General features: G+C 38.4%; 1 protein-coding gene across 1 annotated transcript in view; it reads left to right on the top strand.

The window, feature by feature from the left end:
* The first annotated feature begins 5,195 nt into the window (after positions 1 to 5,195).
* EPS8 (EGFR pathway substrate 8, signaling adaptor) overlaps positions 5,196 to 20,019 on the top strand; it is a 191,591-nt gene continuing 176,767 nt past the window's right edge. The window contains exon 1 of the mRNA XM_082665769.1: positions 5,196 to 5,386. The gene's annotated coding sequence lies outside the window, so the exon portion shown is untranslated. The remainder of the gene's footprint in view (positions 5,387 to 20,019) is intronic.

Below are 20,019 nucleotides of genomic sequence, written 5' to 3'. Positions count from 1 at the left end.
CTGTGTCTATTCTTTCAGAGTCTTTAAGATACTGTAGAACATAACCACCAAAGCCATGTTCTCAAATTCCAACTTCGTCACACAGTAGTTAGATGACTTGTGGCTCATGTTTTTGTGTCTTTTATTTTCCCTCATGTATAAAATGGAGACTGTCAGAAGATTGTTGGAAGAATGTAAATGAGTTGATACATAGACAGCATTAAAACATTGTAAATATCATATGGGTAGTTTCGCTTGAAATTCTATCTTGAATGCTTTTCTTACAGACATTTAAAATTAATACTTTAACCCCTTCAAAACAATACAAGGACCGCAGAACAGTTTAACTCTGATCATCCTCCAGCTGATTTATGTTATCGCCCAATATTTTAATTGTGCTTTTTAACCCCACAAATTTGACATTATTATTATTATTATTATTTACAGACCAGTTTTCTTTAGATTACCCCAAATGTTTATCAATTTATTTGCTCACCATTTTTTCCTTGCATCTCAGTATTTCTTATTGGGTCACTTCCTTCATCCAAAGGTTGTTTTAGGAGTTCGTCTAGTGAAGGTGTTAAAAAGCAAAGCTTTTATTTTTCTAAAAATGTCTTATTTCCATTTTTGTTCTGGAAATATAATTTTTCTGGACACAAAATTATAGGTTGACAGTTATTTTTCTCAACATTTAGAAGATATTCTAGTGTCTTCTGGCTGCCATTATTGCTGTTTAAAATTCTTTGGTCTACTTGCTTTTCTTCTCGCAATGCTTTTTTTTTTTCTTTTTGGTACGCGGGTCTTTCACTGTTGTGGCCTCTCCCGTTGCGGAGCACAGGCTCCGGACGCGCAGGCTCAGCGGCCATGGCTCACGGGGCCAGCCGCTCCACGGCAAGTGGGATCTTCCCGGACCGGGGCACGAACCCGTGTCCCCTGCATTGGCAGGTGGACTCTCAAACACTGCGCCACCAGGGAAGCCCTCGCAATGCTTTTAATATGGCCTTTTCCTCTGGTGTTTTGCAATTTCATTCTCGTGTACCTTGGTTTGGTTTTCTTTTCATGTATATTATTTGATACATGTATATGTTGTTCTTTCTCTTTCTGGTTTTCTTTTTAGGTATTCTACTTGATACGTGTATATGCCAGTACTTCCTCTCTTGGTGGATTCATGTCTTATATTAATCTTGAAACACTGTCAGCTATATACTATAACCTATATCTAATCTAAGAGAGTAGACTGTTAGTAATCTGTTAGTAATCTAACAGTCTCTTCACCTCTAGCCTCTAACCTATTCTTTTTGGTGTCTCATTCTGGGACTCTGATTAGATAAATGTTACATCTTCACATTCTATCTTCCATAACTCTTTAAAATATATTTATTTATTTATTTTTGGCTGCATTGGGTCTTGGTTGCTGTGCGCGGGCTTTCTCTAGTTGCAGTGAGCGGGGGCTACTTTTCAGTGCGGTGCGGTGCGGTGCATGGGCTTCTCATCGCGGTGGCTTCTCTTGTTGCGGAGCACGGGCTCTAGGTACGTGGGCTCAGTAGTTGTGGCTCGCGGGCTCTAGAGCACAGGCTCAGTAGTTGTGGCGCACGGGCTTAGTTGTTCTGCGGCATGTGGGATCTTCCTGGACCAGGGTTGGAACCCGTGTACCCTGCATTGGCAGGCGGATTCTTAACCACTGTGCCACCAGGGAAGCCCCCAAAATGTGATTTTATCCTCGTGAATATTCCACATGAGCTTGAGAAGAATGTGTATTCTGCTGATTTCAACGATGTCCTTACTGATTTTCTACCTACTGGATCTACCCATTTCTGACAGAGGGGTGTTGTCATTTACTTGTTTTTGACTAATAAAGTTCCTTGTAGATAAGTAGGGGTTACACTTGGAAAGACTCTTTGTTAAAAATATTTCACTTCCCTTCATGCTTCAAAATTTTCACACGTCTACTTATATGGTATATAACAAATAAAGCATTTTCACATTCAAAGAATAAGCAAAAGTGAATTTGCTACACCCAAATAGATGTAAAGAACCATAACAAACAAGAAATATAGATATCAATTACAAGATAGGAAGCAAAAAAAGAAAAAAAAGGATAAGACGCAAGCTCAAGCAGTTTCTAAAGTGGGAGCAAAAATAATAATCCAGCAGTTTGGCCTGTTTCTTCAGCAAGGCTAAATAAGAATGTCAGCTGTGGCCAAAAGGAAATTAAGCATATCTCAACTTCAAGATATGCTTAAAATATTTAGATTAGATCATAAAAATAGTAATATTCTTAACTACAGTAAACATTATCTAACTTATCCATAGGTACATTTTGCATTACTTGGCTTTAAGACTGCCTACAAAGATAAACACAGCAGTCCCTAAATGATACTCGCACATCATACTGAGGGATTGGAGTAGAGAGGGTGTGTGAAAAGTACATTTGATTCTTGGGAAGTTTACATATAGTTCTCGGTCTTCAGGTTACATTTAGCCATCATCATTTCTTCATATTTTCTGTATCTAGCCTTTACACCCAGCTATAGATTTTACCTGTTTCTCAAGTTTTGCTAGTGTACTTTGTATTGGGGAGACCCCATTCACTCCATGTATCTACCTTCATTCTGTTCTACCTCATTTTCATCTCCCATACCAACATTAGCAAATGAAACCTTCAAGAGGGAAAAACTTGTATAAGGCAGCACAATAAACACGGGAGTTGGACATCAGTTCTCAGCAAAAGTGTAAAAAGATTAACTTTGGTTCTAAACACTTAGAAAAGTAATGGAGATCATTGATACCAAAACTGGTTCATATTTCAAAAGGTCCTGTTTATTTTTTTTTAAGAGTTACTTGAACTTGTAGATTTAGGAATGCTAGAGACAGTGACTTTTCATTTCAGCAGAGCATGTAGAAAACCTTTTATGAAATCCTTCTTGGTTATAGCATTGTTGAATGAACTAAAGTGCTTGATCTTGAAAAGTATTGGTTCATAAATGATTATTATCTCAGAGCTCATTTTTGGTGGTGGGCTGCAAGGCTCTTTTGTAAGCCTGTTTTATGTAACTGTTCTTTTTTTTTTTTTTATTAGACTTAGGTGGAAACACAGAAGGCATGTTCATTAAATTTACAGATGTTATAAATTTAAAGTGATCACTAATAATATTTTAAAATCTGAAATTATGTCCTAAAACAAACAAGATGAAATTTAATATGGTTTAAAGGTAAAAAATAGGTTTAAATATTAAATTATGGAAGTACAGACTATGTAAGGTGAAAGATATGGTTTAATTGTAGTCTGTGTGAAATTGACTTGGATATTTGATCTGACTCTCTGTAATATGCTTGCTAAAAATCCTAATGCAAGTTCGGGATGCATTATTGTCAGGGTATGCTTGGATCAAAGTGGCTGATCCCTGTGTGACTCGGTTCTCAGCCCACCGTATTTGAATGTTGTGTTCTCTTCTGAGTGTACAGTTCAAGTAGAAAAGTGAAAAATCAAAGCACATTCAAAGCAGGGTATGGAATGTGGTTATGAGGGCTCACCATTGCATTTGAAGAACAATGAAAGGTTCTAGAGATTTTGAAGAAGAGGAAAATATGAGAAGATCTGGTAGTTACTTAATAGTTGGTTCAAATATTTCAAGGCTTGCAATGTCTATAAGAAATGAGATTAATTTTGTGTGGCTCTTTGGGGCAGAACCAGCACCAGTGGTCTGGGGAAGTGGTTAAGGGTTAAGGGTTAACCAGTGGTTAAGGGAAGTTGATTTGATGTTCACAAATCAAATGACACAGACTTTAGAGTTAAGCAACCCTGGATTTTAATTCTGGCATCAGCATTGGCTTTGGCAAAAGGAATGAAACATCTGAGCTTCATTTTCCTGCTAAATAGGTATAACAAGGCTCATCTCATTTTAAGGATTAGAAATAATAATATAAAAATGGCTTAGTTCCTGGCATAGGTACTCAATGAAAAATAATTATACATAATATTGATAAAAATAGAGATTTCCAACAATGGAAAAGTTTAAGTGGTTGATGGTGTAGTGGAAACACTGGAGAGAGGATTTCTACTTAAGATAGCAGACTAAGGTCTGTTCCAACTTTTAGGATAATGGTTTTATTTCCCATCTTGATTTGAAATCTCTCTTTCCCCTGACTGTGCTTCTCCCATGCTTCACAAAACAAGCAGGTCCAATCTACTTTAACCAAGTTTATTTTATAGACTTTCATTGATTTCTGAGAGTCAAGTGACCTTAAAGAAGTTAGAAAGGAGGGGGTCATAGCTATGACAAAGCTGGAGTTTCAAGAAGAAGCAAATGCAATGTTACAGATGGAAGGACTTCTCACTTAGTGGCGCCGGGGGCTACTGGGGGGAGAAGAAGATTATAAAGGTTGGTTAGGTCACGAGAGGCATTATGTGAAAGAAGCCTCCACTACTTCAAACCACATCAGGCTCTTGCTAAGAGCTGTGAGAAAAATAGGATCCAAGGCAGTCGTGCGATGCGGGCGAGGCAGGTCTGGGCTTGCTGCTTGCAGGTAAGGACCGGTAGTTTGGAGACTCCCCGGGACCGAGTGGAGGCCCTTGGGTGCCACCAGTTTAAGGCATGAGTTGAGGAGATTTAAAAAAAAAAAAAAGGAAGCGACAAAAGGGGAAAAATAGGTGGGAGGGTCCCAGCAGGAAGACCAAGGCTGGAGGGTCTTTGGGTGCTGCAGGTTTACTGCCCGCAGGTTAGTGGCCACGAATTGCACACTAAGACCCGGGGCGCTGTAACTGGCGCGCTCCCTCCGCCAGGAGCATCCACTCTTGCCCGGGGCAAACCTATCCTCGCTCTGTACTCCTTCTCACGCCTCCCAGCTGCTAGTGGGTCCTGCTAGGGCACTTCTGAAAACCCGTCGGCGGCTCAGAACTTCGGTCCGACTTCGATCGCGGCCTTGATAGCTCGGCGCGTTGCCTTGCCCTCTCTCCTACCTTCCGTCTCCCGCCCACCCGGCCCCGCTGGCCAGTTCTCCTCCAGCGCTGCGGTCGACCAGATGCTCCGCGCTTCGGCTGCCGCCAAGACCCGGAGAGCGGAGCGGCTCCCGGCCGCGCGGCGCGCGCTCGCGGGCTCGCTCCCCGAGATGTACTGGGCATGCGCGGCGCGCGGCCGGCTTGGGCGAGCGGGTGAGCTGGCGGGCAGCTCCAGAGTTCCCCGGCGGCGGCGGCGGCGGCGGGCCAGGCGTTCTAGCCGAGCGCGAGGTCGGCGCTGAGCTCGCCCCGGAGACCGCGTCTCCTCGGCCGGACGCAGGCGGCGGCTGGGCGGCTCGCGGAGGATTGGGAGGGCGCGGTCCGGCTCGGGGGCTTTCTCCCGGCCGCCTCCCGCCGGGTTTGGGTTCGAGGCGCCTCCGGGGAAGCCGCGGCCCCGAGGGCAGATCCGAGGTAAGAGCCCCTTGGCGAAAGGCGCCCGCTGGGGTCCGGCGGCTTGGACTCTCCCTCGATTTTCAAAATCTGCCTTTGTGTGTCGGGATGGAGTGGTGCCAGGCGCCGCGTCCGTCTTCATTCACTTTGACTGCTTTCAACTGGTGTCGGGAGCCAGGTGTGCGAGGGCGCTGCCGCCGAAGTGCGTTCGCGGGCGGGTCCCGGGGCGCTCGGAGCCGGTGCCGACCCTCGGTCGCCCGCCGCGCCCGGGGCTCCTGCACGGTGGGCAGAGAAGATGCACACCGTCCTTGTCATATTTCCCGGTAACCTGAGCTTCCGCAGATACACCTGCGCTTCTCTGGTCGGTGGGGAGACTCCATAACGAGTATTCTTCTCCCGGCTTGTCTTAGACTTGGGGTTTCGAGAGCTACCCTCCCCACCCCCAAATGGGGGGGGGGTCTTTTCCAATTGACACTTTGCACCAAGGTCCCACCATCGTATACCCCCTCAAATTTCGAGAGAGCTTGTTGTTTGTGCATAGTTGTCCCTCTTAATTCCTGGTGACTTTCCTTTCGTAGCGGGCTCCACTCCTCTCACTCACCATTTTACTTTTGGGGAGACAGCCCTTCTGGTGTCTTTGTCACTGAACGCCTTGGGAGTGGATTTCCAAGACCCTGCCCGCCCCTCCTATGCTCTCACTTTCTACTTTCCTTTCAAGGACTACCTGTATGCAGAATCTTGGCACGGATTGTTCCCTTCCTTTGCACTGTTTCTCAAATCCTTCTTTCCCCGTAGTACCCGTTGCATCGCTGGGCTCTCTTTGGGGGTAGGATGCTGTATTAGGTATTAGGAATTGAAATCCATAGACGTCAAGAGCGGTAGAGCATTAGGAATTGGAATCCACCTTTACAAAACATATTTCCATGACATGTATTCTAGCTTTAATTTTTAAGGTTTCAGTTCTCGCCTCAGTTAATAAGAGGAATAGATAATGTCTTAAGAGTTCAGATAAAACTTGGTTTCAGAGGCATGTGACTAGTTTGATTTTGGCTTTATTTTTTTGGGAGATAGAAGAATTAGGATTCCCAGAAAGCTTCTTTATATACGTATATCAAAGTAACTGTGTTGTGTCTTGCTTCTAATTTATTTCACTTGAAAGGATATTATTCTTCTACAGCGACTTGGGTTTTGGAAAGTGTGAACTAGTAATTTAGATCATGTGGTCATTGAAAATTAAAGTCAATGTCATCCTTTCTCACCTAGTATCGATTTTCTAGGAATTGGAGTTTTCTGGACATATTACTATAGTTCTTTCTTAAGTTGCTGGTGTGGAAAAGTTTTCATCATGGGTTCACATTTTTAATTACCAATTTGAAAAATAACCCACTTTATAGACTTGCCACGTAAAGGATAGGGTAGAATGTATTACAAATGTAATAACATTTTATAGAATGCCTTTAGTGCAGAATTCAGAGATTAATACTTTTAAAAATTCCCCAAGTCATTCTCTTCACAGCAGAAAAAAAGAAAAGGAGAGTTAACTTGCTTTTAATTCCACTGTTGTGAGATAACCACTGTTCACAATATTTGATACATTCTCTTTGTAATCTTTTTTTTTCTCTCACTTTCCAGTGTCATTGACTATCATTATATAGTAATTTTCAGCCTTTTATTAATACCAGGGGAATACTTTAAGTTGTATTCAGAGTGAAGATTCTCAAAATGGTTTATTCTTATTTGTTCCCTATTGGGAATCTAATGCTGAATTTTGACCACTTTGCTTGCTTCTGATCAGATGTAAAGATTTCATTTTGTTTTCATCTCTAGCTTTTCCTGCTTTCAATTTTTAAATCTTTGCTGATACTTTTTAGTTTGCTAGACTTTGCCTGTTTTGGTTGCTGTTCACAGTTTTGAGGAGTATTGGTCAGATGTTTTATTGAATGTCCTCTATAGGCATTCCACTAATATTGTTCTCCTCCTCAGACTGAGGTTTTGGGTTTTTGAGGGGAAGATCACAGAGGTAAAGTGCTACTTTTATCACATAATATAAAGGGTCCATACTATGCAACATGATTTATCACTGTTGATATTTATCTTGATCACCTGGCTGCAGTAGTATTAGTTTTCTGCACTGAAAACTTACTCTTTTTCTTTCTTTTAATGCTTTTTCTTAGAAGGAAGTCACTGTGAGCAGCCCATACTTAAGGAGTGGAGAGTTATGCTTCTCCTCCTTGAGGGTGGAGTGTTTATATAAGTTTTGGGGAATTCTTTTGAATGGCAGATTTGTCTTTTTTCCCTATTTATTAATTTACTCAATCATTTGCTTATATTGGTCTGGCCTCCTGGATATATATTTATACTTTGGGTTATAATCCAATACTACTTTATTTTGTTCCTCAAATTGTTTCAGCTTTGGCCATTGGGAGCTCTTTCAGTTGGTTCCTGTCCTCCTTTGACATGTCTCCATTAATGTAAGTTTTTTAAAAGATCACTTCCTTACTTTCTAGCATTAAAAGATGCTCCAGGATTATCTTGTATATTTCCATTTCCTGCCCCAGCCCTAGAGTCAGCCAGAAAGAATCTGGTTCATCTTCTTGGGAAATGGTGTTGGAAGCCAAGAAAGATCTGGGTTCTAGGTATTCTTGTTGCTACTGAGGTGTCATTACTTCTAGGCCCTCTCCTCTGACAGCAGGAAATACATATGTGTGTATACAAACCCCTGTATGTACTCTTACAGGGGTACATGTTTCTCTTTGTAACCATGTGTATCTATTTTAAGGTAAATATGAGTTCATACGGTTGTCTCTTACTCTACCTAATCCATTACCACCTATATCATCCTGGATTCCTCCCCTTGCTTATCTGTAAACTCATTCTAATAGGGAGAAGAAACCTGGCTTCCACCACCTGCCGTCCATTTACTTAATTGTTCAAACCCATTATATGTGTATAGTGGTATCAAAATTGTTAACCTGTGCTCCCTTCACAAAGAGGGGGAACAGCTTTATCAACTAGAGTACATTGCTTATGTGTAGTACATTTTATAGATTTTTAGATTATATAGATTTTTAGATTTTATAGATTCCAATTAGTCTTACAGATTCCATTCCTTTTCCTCCTATTCCGTTCATGAGGTTGTTGCACACATGTATGATACAGGTAGATACTTTTGTCACAATCTACATTCTATTTTGGGATCCCCAGACGTTCTACATGATTTTTAAAAAATTTGTGTATATTGTTTCACTCTTTGTCCTGTGACGTTCTGTGAGTTTTGACAAATGAGCAATTTCATATATCTATTATCATACAGAATAATTTCAACAGATTATTAAATCTTCTGTGTTTCACATATCACTCCCTTAACCCCCTTCCCCCGGCAACCCCTGATATTTTTTACAGTCTCTATAGTTTTGCCTTTTCTGGACATCATATAATTAGAATCATATAGCCTTCTCTGACTTCTTTCACTTAGTAATGTGCATTGAAGGTTCATTCATGTTTTCTTGTAGTTTGATAGCTCATTTCTTTTTATCATGCAATAATATTGCATTGTATGGATGTATCACAGTTTGTGTATCTATTCATCTGTTGAAGGATATCTTACTTGCCTTTGGTTTTTGGCCACTATGAGTAAAGCTGCAATGAAAATTCATGGGTAAATTTTTATATGGACATAAGTTTCCAGATCAGTTGGGTAAATACCTAGGAACATGATTGCTGGATCATATGGTAAGATTCTGGTTGGCTTTGTAACATATTGCCAATCTGTTTTCCAGAGTGGTTGTACCATTTTGCATTCCCACCAACAGTGAATGCAAGCTCCTGTTGCTCCTCATCCTTGCCAACATTTGGTATTGTCAGTTTTTTTATTTTATCCATTCTAATAAGTATACAGTAATATCTCATTGCTTTAATTTGCCTTTTCCATGACATTTAATGTTAATCATCTTTTCATATGCTATTTTCCATTTCTTTGGTGAGATGTCTGTTCTGAACTTTTGCCCATTTTTAATAGGGTTGTTTGTTTTCCTATTTTTGAGTTTTGAGAATTCTTTATATATTTTTGGTACAAGCACTTTATCAGATATTTGTTTTGCAAATATATTTTTCCAGTCTGGCTTGTCTTTTTGTTTTCTTAACAGTGTCTTTACACAGCAAATGTTTTTAATTTTAATAAAGGCCAACTTATCAATTTCATGGATAAGCTTTTGGTGCTGTATTTAAAAACTCATTTTCAGACTCTATACCACCTAGATTTTATCCTGCTTTCCTGCCCCTAGAAGTTTTTTAGTTTTACATTTATATCTGTAACCCATTTGAGTTATTTTTTGTGAAAAATGTATAAAAAGACACTTTTCACTTTTTGTGAAAAGGTTAAGTGTCTAGATTCACTTTTTTGTCCATGGACTTTGAGTTGTACTGGTAGCAAATTAATGTGATTTTTAAGTCAAGTAGATTATATATTAGGTTTAGGATGGAAAGGAAAGTGTTTTTATTTGATTTTTTTTACATGTTTTGTGAAATTGCTTAAAAGAAACAGTTGAGAAATGATTTGGAAACCAAAATGTAATACTGCATAGACTATATGCTGAGATTGATTCCTGGACATCGTATATAATTCATTTACTTCTTCCTCACTAAATCAGAGATTCTCCTTTGTGGAAAATAGAATTGTTAATACAGAGTAACATATGTCAGTTATTTCAGATCTAATTGTAGAAATAATTAATAAAGCTTTATTTTTCACAAAAAAGATCTGAAATAAGAGATTTGCAGGGTGTGTGCCGAGAAGAGGCAGAGGATATACACACCATATAGAAACTTGAGACTTAACTGGTTTTGAATCTTATCCCATACCACTCCTCTTGCCTTTTTTCAAGTGGCCTTTTTTCAAGTACCTTTCTTTTGGTCAACACTTTGTGTTGTTGATATTGGGGCCAGAAGTATTGTTGAATTACAATTAGAACCAATACCCTTCAGGAAGCATCTAGAGAGATCAGACATCATAAAACTAGCATCTTTGGGGCTTCCCTGGTGGTGCAGTGGTCCCCGATGCAGGGGACACGGCTTCGTACCCTGGTCCGGGAAGATCACACATGCCGCGGAGCGGCTGGGCCCGTGAGCCATGGCCACTGAGCCTGTGCATCCGGAGGAGCCTGTGCTCCGTAGCGGGAGAGGCCACAACAGTGAGAGGCCCGCGTACCGCAAAAAAAAAACCCCAAGAAAACAACAAAAAAACTAGCATCTTTGGTATGGGAGCCATTACATACATTATCTCTTTTAACTCTTACAAGAGCTCTTTAAGGCAGATCCCCTTATTTCCATATTACAGGTAAGAAATAGGCTCAGAAAGATAAAATGACTTGTCCATGGTCCACATGGGGAGAGAGGGACAGAGTTGGGATGGAAATCCTGATCTTTCTGACTCCAAAACCCATGTTCTTTTCGCTTTGCTATGCTATCTCTAGTAAATGAAAAAGTGCTAAGATAGTATTAATATGTCTTTGATTTTATTCTTTTCTTTAACACTGTACACTACTTAAATGACTACTGATCTAATCGAGAATGGCTCAGAAGATTGTGTTTTTGAGATCCATGGAGATTCTTTTAACTTTTTTTTTCTGTTGACTGATCTACATCCCACTGACCCAGAGGTATGAGGTATTGGAACATGTTTATAAAGAACGGAGTGCCTTTAAAGAGAGGAAGTTGTGGAGGATTAGGAAAAATAGAACAAGCAATGGTAGCATTAGCTAGTTGTTTATCCCTTTGCCTCTCTGAATTATAAGTTTCTTGAGGGCAGGGAATTGAGTCTTAATGATCTTTAAGCACAGCACATCTCATGTGCTATGCACTCACAAACTGTTTGCTGGATGAAATCAGCACTAAATATACTTTTTACAGAAGTTCGTTTAGAATGTTTAGAAGGGGATGAATTTTTCTTCACACAGGAAGTTGAACGTAATTACATTTCATTTATTCATTCATTCATCATTTATTGAGCATTTGTTGAGTATCTGTTCTGTGCCAGACACTGGAAACACAGAGGCGAATAAGGCAGGATCTCTGCTTTCTGTGATCAGGGAACCCAGAGAATGGAGGCAACCAGAGAACCATTTCAGTAGAGTGTGGAGCTAAATGGAGTATGTATTAAACAAACAAATAAGCAATGGACTTTGCAATCAGAGAGACCTTCTCTGCCTTAGTTTTCTTATCTAAGGAGTGGAAACAGTAGCAGTACCTACTTGACACAGTTTTTGGGAGTAGGTTAAGTGAAAAAGAAAAAAATGTTCACGTTTATCTTTATATCTCAGTGCATAGGAGAAGGGAGAGGCTCACGGTGGTTGAGGGAGTCAGAAAAGTCTTTACTGGGGATGTGATCCTTGACTATTTTTAAAATAAATTTATTTATTTATTTACTTTTGGCTGTGTCGAGTCTTTGTTGTTGCACGCGGGCTTTCTCTAGTTGCGGTGAGCAGGGGCTCCTCCTCGTTGTGGTGCGTGGGCTTCTCATTGCGGTGGCTTCTCTTGTTGCGGAGCACGGGCTCCAGGCACACGGGCTTCAGTAGTTGTGGCTCGCAGGCTCAGTAGTTGTGGTGCACGGGCTTAGTTGCTCCGCGGCCTGTGGGATCTTCCCGGACCAGGGATCAAACCAGCGTCCCCTGCATTGGCAAGCGGATTCTCAACCACTGAGCCACCAGGGAAGCCCTGACCCTTGACTTTTATAGGATAAATTTTTGAGGTCAAGAATGAGAGTATGAGGTGGGACTCCAGGGCATTCCACGCAGAAAGATAAATAAATGTGAAGTGTGCAGAATGGGTGGGCATGAGAGTGGTGGGGAATTCTGCGTGTTTTCACAGACGGAGCCTCCAGGATTATTAGAAAGAACTGAATAAGCAGTTATTTTTCATTTTTGTAAGTAACAATACAATAGTCATTACACTGGAGTAGGAGAGAATAAAGGTACCAAACCTGTTTGAAGAATTGCACGAATCCCTTCTACTAATCATGTGACTTTCTGAATGTAGTCCTTTATGTAGCAAGTAAATTCTTGTGTTCTTTTTCAGTCCTGTGGCACTCAAGTGGTTTTATTAAGAAAGAGCACTTGTGTGTTTGGGTGAAATCAGAGGTCCTCTCTCAAACCATATTTTTAAAAAAATTTAATTTTTTTTAAATTGAAGTATAGTTGATTTACAGTGTTGTGTTAGTTTCTCTGTACAGCAAAGTGATTCAGTTATATATACATATATGTGTGTGTGTGTGTGTGTGTGTGTGTATATATATGCATGTATACTTTTCCATCATGGTTTATTGAACTATTCTTATATTTAGTAGCATGGAAACATAAGAATCTAATATCCCACAAAGGTGGGATCTAGTCCTATTTGAGCCAATCCAGAATTCTAAGAACCATGAACAGTTTCTCAACAGAACCTGAAACATAATACTTAGGAACGTTCTAAAATAATCTGTTAAGTGAATGAATTATGTGCTTGATAAGAGGTCAGAGTTTTGTAGTTGAAAATTGTGTTTTTAATATAAGGAGAAAAAAAGGGGGAAAAAAGATCAATAGAAGTTTATATTTAAGTAGAGGGAAAAAGATATTTTCAAAGTCCTCTATTGAAGACTATTGATATGAATTTCATTTTATTTAGAAGATCCTTTATTAGCACCATTAGAGTATTACTTCTCTATCACCATTAGAATATTATTCCTTATCCTAGAAATACATGCATATTATTGATATATTTATTGGTTTAATGCAACAACAGAATGTTTCCAGTGTCTGAAATATAACGTTTGTGATCATTAAACACTGTAATTTTTTTCTGTGGATTCTAATATTTATAATGTTTTGTAAGATTGCAATTGTTTCTAATATTTTTCATTAGAAAATAAATGTTTAAAAAAGTATAAGCAGCAAAACAAATCCATAAAGAGAAATATGGATGAAATTTGTCACTTTTGAGATGACATTGAACACAATTTAATTTTCTACAATAATTTTGACATTTGAAGTTAATGGTAATCTTAGACATGAACATATAATAAGTATGTTGATTTTAAGTATGTTGATTTTTTAAGTATGTTTTAAGTATGTTGTTTTTTAAATTTTAAGAAGGATATACTTGTGATGAAAGAGAAAGAAGATACATTTAACTTTCATATGTGGAAGAAAACAGAACATTATTGTAGCTATATAGATTTTTTTCCCCCAAATAAGCGTGCTAATCTTGTTTGTGTGTGTGTGTGTAATCTCCAGTTTCTCTTTCCAGTATGTTTTAAAAACTTTAACTGTTTTATGAACAACTGTATATTGGGATTTAGAATTATTACTTTTTAATTCAGAAATATTAATTTAGAAACCCTGTCTTTAGGTTGATTTGTCTTATTATTTTAGTGTATTTATCTACACTATCAGAACTTCTGATGTAAAGTCCGTTGAGTTTGTGTACTGTGGCTAGGTTATATATTTTTTACATCTCATGATCCTTTTAGTCAAGAGAGAACATTAATTTTGTTGGTAGTTCTTTTATTTAGCTCTTTTGTGGGGCCTTGTTAGACTCTGAATAATTTAAAAGCAATGGAATCCTTTCTATGATAAAAATCTAGTCATTAGGCCAAATCTTGTAGCATTATTCACATGATACTCATGCATGTAAAGGTGTGGAATTAATATGTATGCCTGAAGGATGTGTATTAAAGAGGGTTTTTTTTAATTATTGAGGAAAATAACCCTCTAAAGATTTTAATGTGCATGAATTCACAGATTTGCTTAAAGTCTTATCTCCTCTGTTTTTAAGTGAATGATCCATGAGAGTCAACCCTGAACAATAATGTGTAAAGAACAATATAAAAAACATTTATAACTTCATTTAAATTTAGGAATAATTAGTCCTCTATTTTTTTTGTACATTAGTATATTTGCTATCTTTATAGAATCATAGAAGAAATTAAGGGTTTAAAGTACCATTTCTTCTTTTTCTGTTATTTTACATTTTCATATATTTCTTATGCAAATGACTGAAATAAAAGTTTCAGCACCATTGATTAAAACATCTATGCACTTCACTGTATTTCACATTTTTCACCTTAATCCTCAAGATTTTCCATGGTCTCATGAAGGAAATAGTCTTATAAAAATCTTGAAGCAGATAAATGACCATGTGGGTTTTCCCTTGACACCCCTTCTCCATCCTGCTTCCCTCCTTCCTGCTTTACCCCATCCTCCAGCCCCAGTGTTCGACCTCTTTTCAGCGCCCAAATGACGTTAGCTGAAAAATGTATCTTTCATAACTTTGCTATCTTTCCAGTTACAATTTGAACTCTTTCTCACTGCCTGGTGAGATCTCAGCCGTGGAGAGTGAAATCTGAATAAAGGAGACATTCATGGTGGTTATGACATTGAAGGTTAAGTTTAGGCTGCTGGAGAGTTTGAAACAAAGGAGTGATTGAAGCCCTCATCACCTTCATCTTACTTGGGTAGTAAGTAAATTATTTTGAAAGTAAAGTCTCATTATGAAGATAATGAAATCTTGTCCAGACTAAATACATTCACAGTGACTGACTTCAGCTGGAATGCATCTTAACACCATTCAGTTTTCGTACAAATTAGAAATGATCCACCATAGTTTTGTGTGTATATTAGAATATATGCTAGTGACTTTTTTTTTTTTTTAACATTTTGTTTTGTAGGAGCCCCTTGACACTGTAGGGAATTTTAGAATTTCAATTCAAATATTTGTCAAGTAAATTTGTATAATATAAAAAAATTTTTTTATGGAATAGTCCATGGTCTTCTAAAGGGTCTTCAAATAGGAATAAACGTTTCCTCATCTTGGGACTTCCCTGGTGGCCCGTGGTTAAGACTGCGCCCTTCCACTCCAGGGGGCACGGGTTGGATCTCTGGTGAGGGAACTAAGATCCCGCACATGCAGCACGGTGGCGGAGTTTCCTCATCTTGCCTCCAAAGCCTCCCCTCCCACACCTTACCTATATCTGTTACCTAGAGTTATTTCCACTTTCTCTCTTTCCCAGGCAGTTGGAATATTTGAAGTATGATTTTTGTGAGCTATCACTGTACTACAGGGTAGAAGGCCTGAGAATATGGTATAATTTAGCCCAGTGGCTACCGATTATATATTGTGTTATATTTATGGTTTTCAAAGGCATTTATATGATTAACCTAAAAGATTCCAAACTAAAAGATTCCAAACTAATGGATTAAGTAGTAAAATGATCGGGAAAACTAGTGGTGGTAGATTCTGATAGATAATAGAAATAGTTTGGCAGTAACAAAAGTAGAAACGCTAAAATTTCCCAAGAATCTATAGGCTGTTTTTACCACCACTCTGCTGTTCATGAACTACATATGGGGAACTTTGATTATATATACTGTAAAGAACAATGTATTGTTTGTTAGAAGTATATGTTAACTATTTATTCAGTAAATAAACATAAAATAAAGTAAAGTTGGGTTCTGAACTGTCCCTGTTCTTGCAAGATTTAACAGCCAGATCTTTCTGGCTAACACTGATTTTATTAGGCTAATGCGGACATTCATTGGATTTTGGATATTAGGTGTAATGTAACAAATGTTTGCTGTCCACAGAGGTGGGTTTAGTTCTGTCATCCTGAGAGAGCGGATATAAACTTGCGGGGAAGCTTTTAAGATGAGGTAGCTGATCTAAACCTGCTGGCTTTTTCTCCCTTCCAAAGGAGCACGGGAGTGTGTAGAATTTTGCAAGGAGTTGATTTGAGAACTTGACTTAATTTTAAAGGCAAAAGACACTCATTATTTTTTTTTTTTCCTGAAAGAACTTTTAAAAGCTTCTAGCTGTGATCACCTTAGCTTCCTATTTCCCCCTTACTCTTACCAAGTTTCTGTTACTGCTGTCAGCTATAGCAATCACTGGGAAGGATAATACTGGGGTAAAATTTCCTTTGAAAGGAAAATTATGGAAGAGGGACGTGTACAATGTGCATGTGTACAAAATGCATATTGAATACAATGAAGTACATACTGAAAGGTCTTTTGTACGTGAGGGTGAGTTTTGTTAGTTGTTGTGGTGATAGATCTTGTTTGATTCATTTCAGTTTTCTCCAGTGATCCTTTTGTGGTATGCATATACGAGATAGTTAGGTGAGATTAAGGATTTGGCTAAACCGTTAGCAGGCACATTGGCTTAATTCAACCCAATCTAGTTTCTTGATCAAACAGTTCTGGACATATTCAGCTTTATTTAATAGAAAATAATTTTGTTTCATTTAGTGAAAGTTATCTGTCAATAAAGAAATATTTAAAAAGTGCCTGTATTACTAAATAATAATAATAATTACTGTAATTAATAAGACAGACAAGGTTGCTATCCTTACTGAGTCCACAGTGTCAGAAACCTAGATTAGAAGAAGCATAAAAAACTTAAAAGAAGCATCAGATTCTAGGTAAATGGTCAAAAATGTGGAAAATAAAGAATAACCTTTCTGGCTTCTTCCTCCCTCCCATCCTTCTTCTCTTTCCTTTTCCTTCCCTCTTGTTCATTTCTAAGAGAGTGAAGATATTCACATTTTGTGTTATATTTTTAAACACATCCTGATATTGTGGATTTATAAAATAACTCCATTTCCAAATTACGTATGATTTTACAGTCATCCCTCAAAGGAACATTTGTTATTTGTAAACAGCTGTGGGAAAAATTATGGTATGCCAGAACTCCCTTTGAAAGATTTTCAACTGTTAAGGTCAACTTAAGATCAGAACAGACAAGTATGGTTTGTATTAGGTTTATACACACTGCTCAGTATTTTTTTTCTTGGAAATGTTTAGGAATGAGGAAGGCATTATACATAAAATGAAGTCATACTAAAGACCTCAGGCTGGTTGTAAAGTGGTAAACTTTAGAGATGGGGAAATATGTGTTATCGTGCATTTGGAATGTGTGTAACTTTAAGACCATCATCTGAAGCAACACTGCCTTTGTATTTGACTTGCAAGAAAGAAAGATGGGGACTCCTCCTCCTCTAGTGGAGCCCAGTACTTCCTAACACACCTCTCAAATTACACACCGCTGAAATGATCCCCACAATGTGTTTGGCTCATGTGTTTCTCGTTAGCAACTATGAATGAAAGATTCATAACTATCTATTTCAAAAAACGTCTTTATTTGCATTACAAAGAGCTTGCTTGGAACAGGATCAAGAATTGTTTTTAAATTGTAAGTCAGCATGTATGGGTTGGGCCATGATTGACACTGGACCTTTAAAAAAATAATTTCTGTGCACAAAGAAGGTTCTGAATAAATATTTATCAGACCATCAATTACTACGTTGACTGTAGAAGGATAAGAGTACCTGAGTTTTCCCACATTCTTAGTGATTTGGATCAAATATTTTTGTAGCTATTATAGAAAGCCCTGCTAACCTTTCCCTTATCTTTCCTACCGGGTGGTATATGACAGGATCACAGAAAGGAGTAGGATGTCATACAAACTTGCCAGACAGATAATTAGAGTCCCCGTGGCAACCTTGTGACCTGATTCTCCAAGCCCTGTCTACCTCACTCGAGAGTTATAGCTGTATACTCTTAGCTTAAAGAACTCTTGGCTTGTATACAAGTTGGGGGTTGGAAAGAAGGAGGGAAGGGTAGATATATAAATCCATTTCTGCGGTTTTGCCAAATCTGTAATATAGAAGCACTTTTGTTCTAAAAGGAAACTTAATTCATCATTTCCTCATTTTGGCTATTCCTCCTTATATGTTAACAAATCACTACCAAACAAATCACTACCAGAGGAGCTTATTTATTTTTTTAATTGATGGCGCACTAAAAGTTAGTTATTTTTGAACTCTTCTCCTTAAAGGAAAAGGTAAAATGCAAATGTATCGGTTAGACGTGGTGGAATCATTTCTGTGCTTTTCTTTTGTCGTAAATTAGTTTGTGCGTTTCTGGTAGCAGTTCCTCAACTATCCAAATAAAATGAGGCTGTTTTTCTCTCACTAGGCAAATATTTATGAATACATGAAGTTTGTTATGTGATACTAAAGTCACATAAGATTTCCAGCCTTCGTTATACATTTTCTAAGTTGTTACTGCAAAAAAGAGAATTTTAGATATCACTGTGAGTCAGCTTTGTTTGGTTATACACTGACTTCTAATTGCCCTCTTGCCTCTGTATATGCTCACTAGATACGGATAGGAACTTCCTTTTCTCGCAGCATGTATATAGTTCGTGTCGTATGCTATGTTGAAATATCTTGTGTGGAGATTATTTGCTGGAATGATAAAACTGATGCAGATTTAGGTCAGCTGTACTTATTTAAATCACACTGTTTTTGTTTGACAAGTACTTGTGCCGAAATACTTATTTGCTTCTACCATATCCTGTCTCTCTTCCCACTCCTAACATTTTCTTACCTCTCTCTAGCATTTCTTGAAGGGGCTCATAAACCCAGTTCTAAAATATTTCATGCATCTCCCATTAACAGGTAATTGGTCCCATGCCTATCTTTAATCCCCAACTGCACTGAGGTACCTCATTCATTTTCCTTCTTCCTCTGGGGATGATTGAAGTTCTTTAACCTCTTGACTGCCTTCTAATTTTCAACTTAGACCAAATGGTAGTCAGAGAATCATTAATAATCAAAATTAATAACATTGGAATGTAATTTTAATAATTTAGGCCTCTCTAGCTTATAAAGTGTATTATGGAGTCAGTTTAAACTGTTGTTCTTCTCTCATATGAATGTGTCTGAGTCAGAGTGTTTATATAGTAAGCTCTTGGAGTGCCTGTGTCTCTTGGTGTGGTATTATGCGTAGCTAGAAACTATTCTCTTCACGGCCTCTTGCTGCTGCCTTTCTGTCTTGTTCCCAGCTAAGATTCTTGACAAGAAGCTTATACCCGTTGTTTCCTCTTCCTCACTTTTCCTACATTAGTCAGCCCACTTTAGTCTGGTGCCTAAGCTCATGTCTCTAGGTTATTTGTAATCTTCTAAAGGCCAAACCAAAAGGAAAACATTTAGTTTTTATCATACTTGGTTTTGCTGTAGCTGTTAGAGGTCATGGATTGTGTTTTGTTCACTACTGAATTTTTTATCACCTAGAGTTTCTAGTACTCTGTAGGTTGTCTATTTGCTGAATGAATATATGTTTGCAATGATCAGTGTTTTGTCTTGGTTCTTCCCGAAGAATGTTCTCTTCCTTTGGCTCCCACGGTGCTATTCTTTCCTGCTTTCCTTTGTTACCCATCTGCACTTAGATGTTAATTCAGAAGCTCAGCTCCTTGGAGTTTAATAGGTATCTAAAAATTGTTCCAAAGTGGTAATCTTCTCAAGTAAGTTCTAGCATCATCTGTTGGTAGCAGGGAGAGCCATCATCTGTTGGTTCTCAGTTCATGGTTTTGTTCATAATCTAGATACTCACAAGTTGAGAAGTTTCTGAATTTTCTGGGATTCTTTTCTCAGCCTTCATCTGATTTCATGTTTCATTATCTTCCAAGGTGACTTCAGTCACTCACATTGTTTCAATTAGAACATTGACTCTCAATTCTTTATCTCCTCTGATTGCTGTTCCCCTGAGCTCGGGCCCTTTAGTTCTGGCTGTACCTGAATGTTGCACAGGCACCTTGGCCTTCACATAGCCCCAGATACATTG

The sequence above is a fragment of the Grampus griseus genome, assembly GCF_964374135.1.
Source record: "Grampus griseus genome assembly, chromosome: 11".
NCBI lineage: Eukaryota > Metazoa > Chordata > Mammalia > Artiodactyla > Delphinidae > Grampus > Grampus griseus.
Note: the sequence above shows the minus strand (reverse complement) of the source record. Positions and strands in the feature narration are given on the sequence as shown.